Source organism: Falco biarmicus, chromosome 6 (genome assembly GCF_023638135.1).
Source record: "Falco biarmicus isolate bFalBia1 chromosome 6, bFalBia1.pri, whole genome shotgun sequence".
In the NCBI taxonomy this organism is placed as follows: Eukaryota; Metazoa; Chordata; class Aves; order Falconiformes; family Falconidae; genus Falco; species Falco biarmicus.
In genome coordinates, this window is record NC_079293.1 from 71,695,475 (window position 1) to 71,707,375 (window position 11,901).

At 53.1% G+C, this 11,901-nt stretch overlaps 1 long non-coding RNA gene across 2 annotated transcripts; it reads left to right on the forward strand.

Moving 5' to 3' along the window:
* Positions 1-2,733: 2,733 nt before the first annotated feature.
* Positions 2,734-4,462, forward strand: LOC130151496 (uncharacterized). 2 transcript variants are annotated; one of them, XR_008822596.1, is made up of 2 exons: positions 2,734-3,335; positions 3,667-4,462. It is a non-coding gene; the product is annotated as an uncharacterized LOC130151496 (long non-coding RNA). The 2 variants fall into 2 exon arrangements; XR_008822595.1 differs by having other exon boundaries at positions 3,672-4,462.
* The last annotated feature ends 7,439 nt before the right edge of the window (positions 4,463-11,901 follow it).

Genomic DNA, 11,901 nt, shown 5'->3' on the forward strand with positions numbered 1-11,901 from the left:
CCTGAGGCCCCTCATCCTCACTTTCCCCGCTTGTGTGAATGGGGAATTGCGTTTACTTCCTTCAAATTGCCACTTGGGATCAGTGCTCATGGAGAATCCCAAAGCATTCTGGGATCCTCTAAAGGAAGGTCTTACAGAGAGGTAAAGCACTGCTACCTACGGAACAAAATATATTGAAGTAATTTTGGTGAGGTAGTGAAATGACAACTTTTCACCTCCAACCAAGTTACCTCCCGTGAAATACATATATTTATTTTCAAAGTAAAATAGCTCAGCTCTTTATAAATGTCCAAGACAGAAAACCAAGGGGGAGATAAATAACATGACACTGCGAGCCCCTCCGCGGGCAGGCTGCCGGTGTGGTCCCCATCGGGCAGCTGCCAGCCGGGCCAGGGCTGATGCTCCTGCGGCCCCTGGCTCCAGCTGCGGTTTGAAGCACAGCAGTCTCAGAGGGATGCTCTGGCTGTTGGCTTCTGTCAGGGAGACCTTTGAAATCTGTGCTATATGATTTCTTATCTGAATCGCAAAACGTTTAAAGAAGGTATAGGGGAAGCTGTTCGTTCAGGGTAAATAGGGCTTGCTTTTTTTTAAGGCAGATAATACTGCAGCATCAAATTTTTGGAGGGGAGGCGTTATAAAGTGCAGGCGGGGAGATTTTTGTGGCTGGGCTGGTGACTCTGCTGAACAATTTTCAACAGCTAATTTCCAGTATTTCCTTGAAAACTCCTCCGATTTGGTGCATTAGATGAAATGTCATTAACGTAATGGAAACAAAATGGTACTACTGTTAAACAGCACTAAGAAGAAAGGGCCGTGGCTCTCAGCTGGCTCGGCACGAAGATTTCAAGCGCCTTGCCGGGGGGGGGGGGGGGCAATGCGCACAGGGCCCTTGTGCTTATTCAGAGCCGGATGCTTCTGCTTGTCTCTGAACACAGACACACACACACAGTCTGTGCTCAGGCTATGAACCCTGCACTCGTGCTTCCATGCAGTTTTTTCTCAGCAACTTCTAGGCCTCGATTAGGAGGCCAGGGGGGGTGGGGGGGGGGAAGCATGTATGTCTCTTCATGCAATGGGAAGGAATATACATGCGATGCGGCGCGATACGTAGCTGAAATGATCTCAACGGCATGGTAGCTGCAGCTTGTGCAGAGATCCCAGGAGTGGGCACATGCCCTTGACACGAAATCACCCGGCGAGTAATAAAGGATTTCCTGCCTTCAGAGCCTGCTTTAGCCAGGGGTTTAGCCTGGGTTATGATGTACAGCACCCTGACAAGGTCACAGGGTCTAACAGGGCGCTCCAGGAAGCACTAGTAATGCTAGGAATATATAGATATCCCTGGATATAAATGTATAGATAGCCAAAGCATGCATTTCTTATCACCAGTATATATCAGGACCTTGCCATAAACAAAAAGCATGCTCTTCTCCTTTGAAATCCACCTTGAACGCAGTGTGGGGGGTGTAGTGGTTGCGGTTTGGTTTTATTATTTTTGTTTATTATTATTATTATTATTATTATTATTATTATTATTATTATTGTCTCCCCCCTTTCCCTGACAATTGTCAGCAGAGAGGCTGCAAAAAAAGCTGAGGAACCACTGCAGCCTGAACGCAGCCCTAGGAGCTGTCAGCTCCACGCCACTGCAGTGATGTCAGCCGCAAAACACAGCCACTTCCACCCCCAGCCCCTCCACACACGCACACACAAGTCGCAAGAAGAAGAATTCATAATTACAGTAGCGTAGCCATGAAACCAGCGGTGTTGGGGGGGCAGAAAGCAAAGCCTCATCCCAAACTGGTCCTTTATTGTATTTTTTTTCTCTCTCTCTTTTTTTCTTTTTCCCTTGCAAAGCTGTACCCAGCTCTGCAGCATCCTTTCTCCGCAGCAGGGCTAGGGGAGGCCGGGGGGGGCGGGGAGGGGGGGAGGTAGGGCAGGGGTTTCCCCCCCCCCCCCTTCAGCCGGGTGGAGGGTGCGGGAGGCGGCGGGGGGCGGCGGGGGGAGCTGGGCAGGGCTGGAGGCTCTCTCCCCGCGGGTCGCTCCTTGTTTTAAAAGGCAGCATTTCTGCGGACAACACCCGGAGCATCTCTGCGGGAGAGGGGCTGGGGGCGAGGGCTGCAGCCGCCTTGTTTTCGGCGCACGGAGTCAGCAGCTGTGATTTTTTTTTTTTTTTTTTTTTTTGGCTGAATAATCCTTTACGGGGAGGGGGTGTGCGGGGAAAGGGGGGGGGGGGGGGGGGGGAGAGGCTGGGGGAGGAGGGAGGGAAAGTGGATCAACATCACCGAAGGAGGACAGCGAGCAAGATTAGGGCTGGCTAATGATAAATGAGAAGGCGCCGCTGACAGCTCCTCTCTCCGCGCAGTGCCCTCCCGGCTGCTCCGCGCTGCGCGCTCCCTCCGCACCCCTCCGGCCGCCTGCTCCGCTCCCCGCCGCCGGCCTGGCTTGATCCACACCCCCCCCCTTCCTTCTTTTTTTTTTTATATATATATTTTTATATATATATATATACATACATATCATTTTCACCTCTCCTCCGCATAGCGCGGGGGGGGGGAATTCCCTCCCTCAAGCATCTTCCGCGGGATTACGCGCCTGGCCGCGCTGCTGCACCGGCTGCCGGACGGAGGGACCACGGCGGGGCTGCCGCAGGGGGTATTTCCTTCGCTCCTCTTGTTGTTTGGGGGGGGGAGGGGGGGGGTGTTGGGGTTGGGGTCGGGCCGGGAAGGGAAGGGGGGGAGGGCGGCATGACACCCCTCAGCATCGCCGGGGGGGGAGGGGGGGTGCAATGGGGGCTGCGCACCCCCCCTTCCGCGCCCTTTCTTCCCCCCTCGGAGGGCTGGGGCGGGGGGGGAGTGCCAGGGCGGTTTAGCCGTGAGCTCTGCCCGTCACCCCCCGCCGTGGTACCCGGGTGACCTTTCAAATCAAAGCCCGGCTCGTACCTACCAAGGTGCATTGGCCAGCAAGGGCTGGGGAGGGGGGGGGGGGGTGATGGGGAGGGGGGGTGATGCACCCGGGCTCTCCCCCTCCCTCTGCCTTTCCCCCTCCCTCCCTCCCTCCCTCGCTGCTCCCTCCCTCTCTCTCTGCTGCATTTTGCATGAGCTATCTAGGTCATTAGCATTTTAGCGTATGCAAGACTTGACAAAGCTGATGAGAAGCCAGATGGGCCCCTCTCCTCTTTTTTTTGCACCACTTGGGATCTGAGCGAAAGGATTGACTGCAGCAGGCGAACGGGGGAAGGTTTATTGCGCTCCTCCAGACCCCCCTTTATAGCAGCGCGGCGGGGCTCGGGGCAGGCGGCAGAGCGGGCAGCGGCGGGCACGGACGGCGGGCAGGTAACGGGGCAGCGCCGCCCCCGCCGCCCCTTCCCGGGGCAGCACCCCACAGCCTTGGCTTTATTTTATTTTACAGAATTTTTTTTCCGACCGTGGGGGCGGTGGGGGGGTGGTTGGGTTTTATCCTCCCCCTCCCCCCCCCCCCCCCCCCCCGCCCATCGGGCAGGGCGCGCCGAGCCCTCCGCGGGGCGCGGAGAACAAAGGCTGGGCTCCGCGGGGGCGGTGGGCAGCGCGGCCCCTCTCCCACCTCCTCTCCTTCCCACCTCCTTTTTTTTAAAAAAAAATTAATAATTTCCCCCTCTTCTTATATACATTTTCTTTTCCTCCCGAGGAAAGGCCCCTCTCTCCGTGTTCACAGCGGACCTTGATTTAAATGTCCATACAATTAAGGCACGCGGTGAATGCCAAGAACGAGGCTGACCAGCATCGAGGCCGGAGGCTGCTCCGCGGCTCTCCGCACCCGCGGAACCCCCTTACCCACCCCCCAGCTCGGCCGCGGGGCGCGCAGGCAGCGCTGCGCACCGGCGCAGGTGGCACCCGCAGCGCGGGGAGGGGGGCGGAGAGGGGTGGGATGGGGGGGAAGACGACACGGCACCTTTTGAGGGGGTCTCCGGGAAAAAAAAGGGGAGGGGGGGGGTCCCTGCGCGCACAGGCAGCCGGGGAATGAAACCTGGAGCTGTCACTCGGGGGTGACCGCGGGCGGGCCCCGCGGGGGACGCGGCTGCTGCCCCCGCGACTGCGCCGGTGCCGCCGCTTTGTGCTTTGCCTTTTCTCTCTCCTTTTCTCCGCAGAGGGCTGCGTTTTCCCCTGCTAAAGCAAGGGCATGTCTTGGGGTCACCGGGGCTCACGCTGCTCCCCCGGCAGGGGGGAGGCTGGGGCAAAGCCGCTTTTTTCTTTATTTTTTTAAACTGTATTGTTATATTATTTTTTTTCCGGTGGCTGTTTGTTTGTCTTTCCCCTCCACCCACCCTCTCCTTTAATCCTTATAATTTCAATCAAAAGTGCCGGGGAGAAGAAGGGGGGAAGCCCTGTGTCTGCAGGGCGAGGCCGGGCGTAAATCTCTTGGAGGGATAAACATGTCATTTGTTCCCTTTGTATGGTAATGCTGTCCCCCCCCAGCTGCCCCCCCCCCCCCCCCCCCCCAGCAGCTGCCCTGACCATACATCCTCCCTACAAAAGATCCCAATTACCCATCGGCTGCCTCATTATACTCCTTACACAGCCCCGGCGAGAGGCGTGTGTGCGCAAGAAGCCGAGGGGAGGGAGGGGGAAGGAAAGGAGGGGGGAACCAGCACCTGAATTATTCAGAAAATAAAATAAAATTCAAAAAAATGGAAGCCCGAGGCGGCGGGAGGGGAGAGTGATGGAAGGATGCTGCAACCCCGCGGCCTAATGCAGAGCGGGTGCCCCTGCAGAGCTGCCTGCAGCGCAGGGGCTGCTCCGCCACCACCCCACTGGTTTATATTTTCCCCTCCTTTTTCACGCTTTTATTTTTCTTTAGTTTTTTTCTCTCCACCTTTTTAACCAGAGAGGTGCCTGGGACCCCACCACTACCCCCTGCCCATCTCCCTGCTGGGGCCCTTCAAGCCCCTGCCGCTCTCCCACCGCTTCTCCTCCCTTCCCTTCTCTTTGCAGCTGGAGGCCAACCTGCCCTGCATCCCTTCATCCCTGTGGCCGGCCCAGTGACTGTCCCAGTGCTCCCAGCAGGTGCCTTGCACCGGGCAAGGACAGGCCTTACTGGAGCAGACGGTCCCCCATCCCGCAGGGTGGCTGCAGAGCTGTGCCAAGGCGGGGGGGGCCTTTGATGACAGCATGGGGGGGGTCCATCTCTCTTTGCAGCTCTGCGCACAGACCCTCACCTATGGGACTGTGCCTGCGGGAGCACTGACAGCAGCTCGGGTTCCCTGGGACGTCTCTTTGCACCCCACACCCGGGGTGCTGCAGGTATTTCAGGGCAGCCCTCCCTGGGCTTTCAATCCCGGCAGGTGCAGATGCTGCAAGGAGCCTGCCGGGTCGTGCAGTGCCAATAAAGCTCTTTCGCTGCGGGCTCCCGCATCCTCTCCTTTGTTCGTGGAGATTTCTCACCCGTCCCTTTACAGTGGCGCAGGCAGGACCCCCTCCCCCCCAAAGGACCCACACTCAGCACCAGGTGGGCAATGAATATTAAAATCCACCCCAAAATAAAAACCTCAGCCTTTCAGTTTGGCAGCCCACGGTCGCCTGTTCAACCCTGGGCAGGTGCCTCCACATCCTGGACCTCCAGGAGAATCTGAACTGCCAGAGGGCTCCTGTTTAATGAATAAAAGGGGGAAAGAGGAAGAGGTTTGGGGTCCCTTCTATCTGGGATCACCTCCACCCCCACAGGCAGATCCCTGCCCTGCTGCACTACACTCCGAGCATCCCTCTGCAGCACACGGCCCTCACCTAGACAGCCAGCAAAACAGCTTTTCCATTAACGAGCTGCAGCATGGGAGAGAGAAATAAGATCTAAATAACCCCAAATAAATAAACATCCCATTTATTGCTTGCGGAATGGCTGGGATGAAGAGACGCCATCACCTCACACCCAAAGGCAGGAGGCCTGGTACCCTGCTGGGGCCCGGCTGCCTCCCTTGGGCTCAGCTCAGGGGGATGGAGAGGAGGGGGCAGGAGGCTCTTATTAATACTAATCCCAAGAAATATTGCTATGCCCTGAATAAATCAGGCTGGGGGTTTCTCAAAGACCTTTGCCCCCTTGAGATGAGCTGCAGCACAGCCCCTCCTCTTCTGGGTGGACACTTTGGGTAGGGAAATAGTGCAGGGGGAGGGGGGGGTGGACAGATGCGTTTGATTTTTTTGCTGAGGGATGGAGGAGGAGGTGGCACAATTTTATTCCAAGCACGTCAGCTCCCCACCACCACCACCCTGTCCCCTCCTTCCTCCCTCCACCCACAGTCCGATGTAAACATAACGGCTAGAAACCTGCCAGGCTCCATCCCCAGTTGGATTATAGGGGGGGAATTAAGCAGCTTGTGTGAACGTTTGATTAACAGACATGCCCCCAAATAACCTTCAGGCGTCTGGCCTCAAGGTCATGCACTGGAAGGAGCTGGTGGGGCTGGGGAGAGGGACCCTCAGGTACCCACGATGAGAGGAGAGGAAAGGGATAGATGGATGGAGCAGAGAAGCGGGGCACACAGATCCTTCCATCTGCAATTTTATGCCATTTTTATTTCTCTCTGCCCACGCCCACCCCCTGACCAATTCACTCACCACTGCAGCACTAGTTTGACTCAAGATGCTCTGGCTCCAGTGGAGAGGTGTAAAGGAAGATGTGGGAAATTCCTCTATTTCCCTCCTTACCTGGCTCTCTCTTGAGTCCCAGCCCCATCTAGCTCTGCTGTTCACCATGAAGGACAGTGGTCTCAGTGCAGAAAGGTTTTTTCCTCCACATCCCCACAGCATCCAGCTCCTTTTTTCAGTTTATTTTTATACCACATGCCTCCTTGAACTGCAAACCAACATATATCCTAGCAGCAGCAGTCAAAGTGGGTGTTTTATTGGGAAATCTAATCAGAATTCAAGGGGAAAATCCTTTCTTAATGTCTTGGCTAAGCAACGAGCTCAATTAAATTGCTTAGACCATAAAAAGGACCAAGAATCCCATATTTATTTTCCTCTCTGCTCTTCCTGGACAGCACCATCATCCTCACACACCACTCCACCATCTTCAAAGCCCCAACAAGCCTCAATGACACAGGACTCGCATGTTATTCCCTGACCCCCACACTTCCCCGCCTCCCCCCAGCAACAGAGTCACAAATCATCTCAAACGCTCTAAATTTAGACCACCAGTGAGACCACAAACAGGGATTTCAGTGACATCACTGCTGGAAATTACGAGGTCAAATAGGAAAGCTGAACGTGGCGCCCTGAGGAGCAGGGATGGTGCTTTCATGATGCTCCCACACTCCAAGGCCATCCCGCTTCTCCTATTAAGACATCTCAAAGCAGCCCCTCAAAATATATTTTCCCCATCACCCAAAATGCCCAGAATTGGACCAGTAATTAGATTACATCCAATCAGGAGCTATGCTCAAAGACCGTGGGGACTCAACAGATCAGCGCTGCCGAGATGCTCGGTGTGACCGGGTTTGCTCCAAGCCTGCGGGCAATGAGAAACCAAACGAGCAAAGCCGACGAGCTTTGCCCAGTGCAGAGGCTGGGAGGAGAGGCCACTCACATCTCCTGCCACCCCGGAGCTGGAAGGCAGGCCCAGAGTTTGCTGCACGGCTGGTGATGATGGAAGATACGCCGTTACCATGGCACTTGCACAGTTGTGCACGCATACAGTCCAAAGTTGTGCTGTGATTATGGGGTGGTGATGCTACTAGGGTATCCCAGTACCTATAGCACTTTCTGCTTGCTTTGCTCTGCATCCAAGGGTCACAGCAGAAAAAACACTGCACGTAGGGGAAAGGGAGCCAGGGCTGAGTCCCAAGGTGGGAGTGGGGCTGCTCTGAAGTGAGAGGTCCCATATCCCCGAAGATGAGTAAAGAAGAGGGATCCCCGTGGCTCCTGTTGCACTGTAGCTGAAGGAGCAGATCCTGACCTCCTCAACAAGACCAGATGAGTTGGAGGGCAAGAGTTTGCTAGGAGGAGCTCAGAGGGTGCAGAGTGCCCAGAAATTATCTGGACCCTCATCCAAAGGTTTAGCAGTGACATGATACCCAGTGAAATCACAGTTCTTGAATTGCTAGCTGTGCAAGGAAAGATTGAAATGGTATCAGTCACTCATGTGAACTTATACATCGTGATACAGAAATACACCTATACTGACCCCAGTAACCTTGGTCCATAAAATGTCCATCCTACCGTGCAGTGTAAGCATCCTGACTATGGTCCATGAACCTGTCCCAGCAATATAAGTCACATTAGCAGGACCCCAGACCCTTCCTGCCTTGCAGTGAGGTACACTTTCCAAGCAAGAAGGCTGCAACAGGGGGTGTTTTGGGACTGTTTCAGCCAGAGTGCAGGACAGCGAGAGGATAAAATGCCCTGTGGGTGGTCACTGCAGGTGGTCAGCAGCACAACCTCTCCCCACACCCAAGGCAAGCTCTGAGCAGCCTGGCTAGAGGAATTATCCCTCTCTTGCTGTGTCCTGAGGGTATTTAGGGAGCTGGGGACAGGCCGAAGGCTCATTGGAGGACACTCCTATCCCTTGTGGTATTTGAGCAGAGTGCGGTCCTCAGCAAGCATTTTCCAAGTGTCCCAACCTCTCTTCATTAGGTTAGGGAGGTAGGGGAGCTGCAGAGGTGGGATTCACCCTACCAGATCTCAGCTGCCCAAAGGTCCTCTCATGCCTGTGAATCCCACTGTGTGAACATCCGTTGCCGATGGACAGCCATCCCTCATCCCTGGAACAAACCACACTCTGGAGACGCTGGTCTCTCTGCCCAGCCAGGAAGCAGGCCAGCAGGCCAGTGGAGACTATCCACGTGCCTTTCAGTTGAAATGAAGAGAGATGTCCCCTATACCCAGACTGTGAATATGAAAACAGTATCAGCAAGTAATAGAGGCCAAGGGGCCTAGCTCTGCCAAGATCATAGAATCATGAAATGGTAGAACAGTTTGCGTTGGAAGGGACATTTAAATGCCATCTAGTCCAACCCCCCTGCCATGGGCAGAGACATCTTCAACTAGACCAGGCTGCTCAGAGTCCCGTCCGACCTGGCCTTGAATATTTCCAGGAATGGAGCATCTCCTACCTCTCTGGGCAACCTGTGCCAGTGACTCACCACCCTCGTGATAAAAAATATCTTCCTTATATCTACTCTGTCACCCCTCCTTTAGTTTAAAACTATACCTGTTATTCCCGCAGACCCTGCTAAAAAGTCTGTTCCCATCTTTCTTATAAGCCCCCTTTAGGTACTGGAAGGCTGCAACAAGGTCTCCCCAGAGCCTTCTCCTCCCCAGGCTGAGCCACCCCAGCTCTCCCAGCCTGTCCCCACAGCAGAGCTGCTCCAGCCCCTGAGCATCTCCCTGGCCTCCTCTGGCCCCGCTCCAGCAGCTCCATGTCTCTCCTGTGCTGGGGACCCCAGAGCCGGACGCAGCGCTGCAGGGGGGTCTCACCAGAGTGAAGGGGGCAGAATCACATTCCTTGACCTGCTGGCCATGCTGCTTGTGATGCAGCCCAGGATATGGTTGGCTTTCTGTGCTGCGAGCACATGTTGCCGGCTCATGTCCAGCTTTTTATCCACCAGTACCCCCAAGTCCTCCACAGGGCTGATTTCAATCCCTTCGTCCCCCAGCCTGTACTGATACCACGGGTTGCCCTGACCCAGGCGCAGGACCTTGCACTTGGCCTTGTTGATCCTCATGATCCACATGGACCCACTTCATGAGCTTGCCCAGGTCCCTCCAAATGGCATCCTGTCCCTCAGGTGTGTCAGCCACACCACTCAGCTTGGTGTCATCCACAGACTTGCTGATGGCAAAGATTAAATGTTCCTGGCACAAATTACTGCTGGGGGGAGCATAACCTCTTGTAAAGTCCTGTGACATCCAAAAGAGGCTGACATGATGCTTTTTGGCACTGCTGCTCACAGCACCTACCTCCTTTGGTGGTCAGTAACCCTTTGCTGCCTTCTCACTTGTTCTGTGGCTTTCAACAACACAAAAAGGCTGGGAAATGCTGCCATTGCCCTTTGCGTTTCATGTTCACCTTGCCCCAGAGGGACAAATGAAAAATAAACCACCAAGCCAATCACCCCTTCTGCATCAGTTCCTCCTACAGGCACAAAATACGACATGGTGGGACAGACAGAGGAGGTTGGAGATGGAGAGACAGCAGCTATCAACATCTAAATCTGATATAAATTGCTTTGGCCACAGCAGCGTTGTGAGGATTTCTCCATTGCCAATACACACAGTGGCAATTTTATGAATGCTTGCTTATTTGTATGGAGACTTTTTATTATAAACCAAGATGGGCTGAAGTGTTTCCATGTGGTACCAGCTGTAGAGATGAGCTAATGCAAAGCTCAGTCATTTCCCTGCTAACACGGGTCTTCCTCTGCAGGCATAGTCACACCGATAATGTCTTATATGGGGAAAGACAAAAGTAATGCGTATGCATGTGTAATTTTCAATGTCAATGTGTTCAACTATCAGTTGGAATCATAAAAGTTATTTCATTTATTACAATCATACATAAAGCCTCTTAGAGCTGCAGACTTGGAATAGGCAATTATACCCATAGGTTAATAACATACAGCGATTTGACTGACAACTGGAATTAGATTTAAACACGGCAGAGTGGCATGCTAAAGGCACTTTATTAAAACTGTGGCTGGGGATTTGTTCAAAATACCAGTTGCATACCTTTCCTGGTAAAATATTTATAGATAGTGACATATCATGGCCTATTATATTGTGTTTTCTTCTCCTTTCCCCTGCTATGAGTTCTGCTGTATAGCAAGGAATTTAGCTGGTCAGATTTTCCTGGAGAGAAGGCAAATGCTCTGGGTTGTTCAATATAGGGGGAGGGGATGGGCTGTGATACGCAGTGGGAAGGGGCCATATAGCAGTGATTATACCTACAAGGTACCTGAATTTACCTCTCCATCCTCTCTCTGTATACACTCCCCAGTGCAGCAGCATCTTAACACTGCACTCATTAGCACAGTTAACAACCCCTCTAGCCCAGATAAAACCAGGATTCAGTTACCAATACAGTCAGTAACATAAACGTTGTTTGATTCAGTTGATACTCTGAGTTTTTCTTATCCTGTTACCAGAAAAGTTTGCTCTTGTGAGGTTAGTTTACTGTGGGGATGGATTGCCTGCAGTTGGAGTGGGATCTTTGCTCCTGGGAGGTTTTAATACCAGGCTAGAAAAATGTGTACCATGAATAACAGAAGAAAACAATTCATCCTGCCTTGGGACAAGGGGATGGGTTAGAGCCCAGTATTTCCCACCATTCTTGGAAAAAACACTAAATTAGTTTTAAAAATAGCTAAGCACCAGCAAGGATTCTGGGGCTGGACCAAGTGACATCCAAAGGTCTTGTTCCAACCTACATTGGTCCAAGAATCCAGCTAACCTGTCAATTAGGATTAAAATCCCAAAGGTTCTCGCTGTACCATTGCTATCACTTGCAGCCAATGGAAAAGGCAGGTTACATCTGAAAGGCCCATAAAATTAACTCTTAGTTCCCTTTTCTTGCTTTCTTGCCTCGTTTGCATGACGTTGAATGTACCTATGTAATAGGGGCTGGCTTGCAGCATAGTCCAAACCAGTAGCCATCTATGGCCCAGGGGTTAAAACCCACTGATCCAGATGCGCTGTATTTGATTTAAGGATTTATTTTTAAAATTAGCAAGACCAAAATCAGCAGAAAGAAAAGGGCAATACTGTCTCTGGAGAGGAAAAAGGGACAGTCCTTGGTTTTAATCCACTGAAGTCAGATGGTGCAAGTAGACCCCCAAGCTGGTGGCCAAATCTAGCAAAGTACAAGGAGGATTACAGGTGTGTTTAACAGAGGAAAAAAATTTCACCCAGGACATCACTGGCAAGAGTATATAGC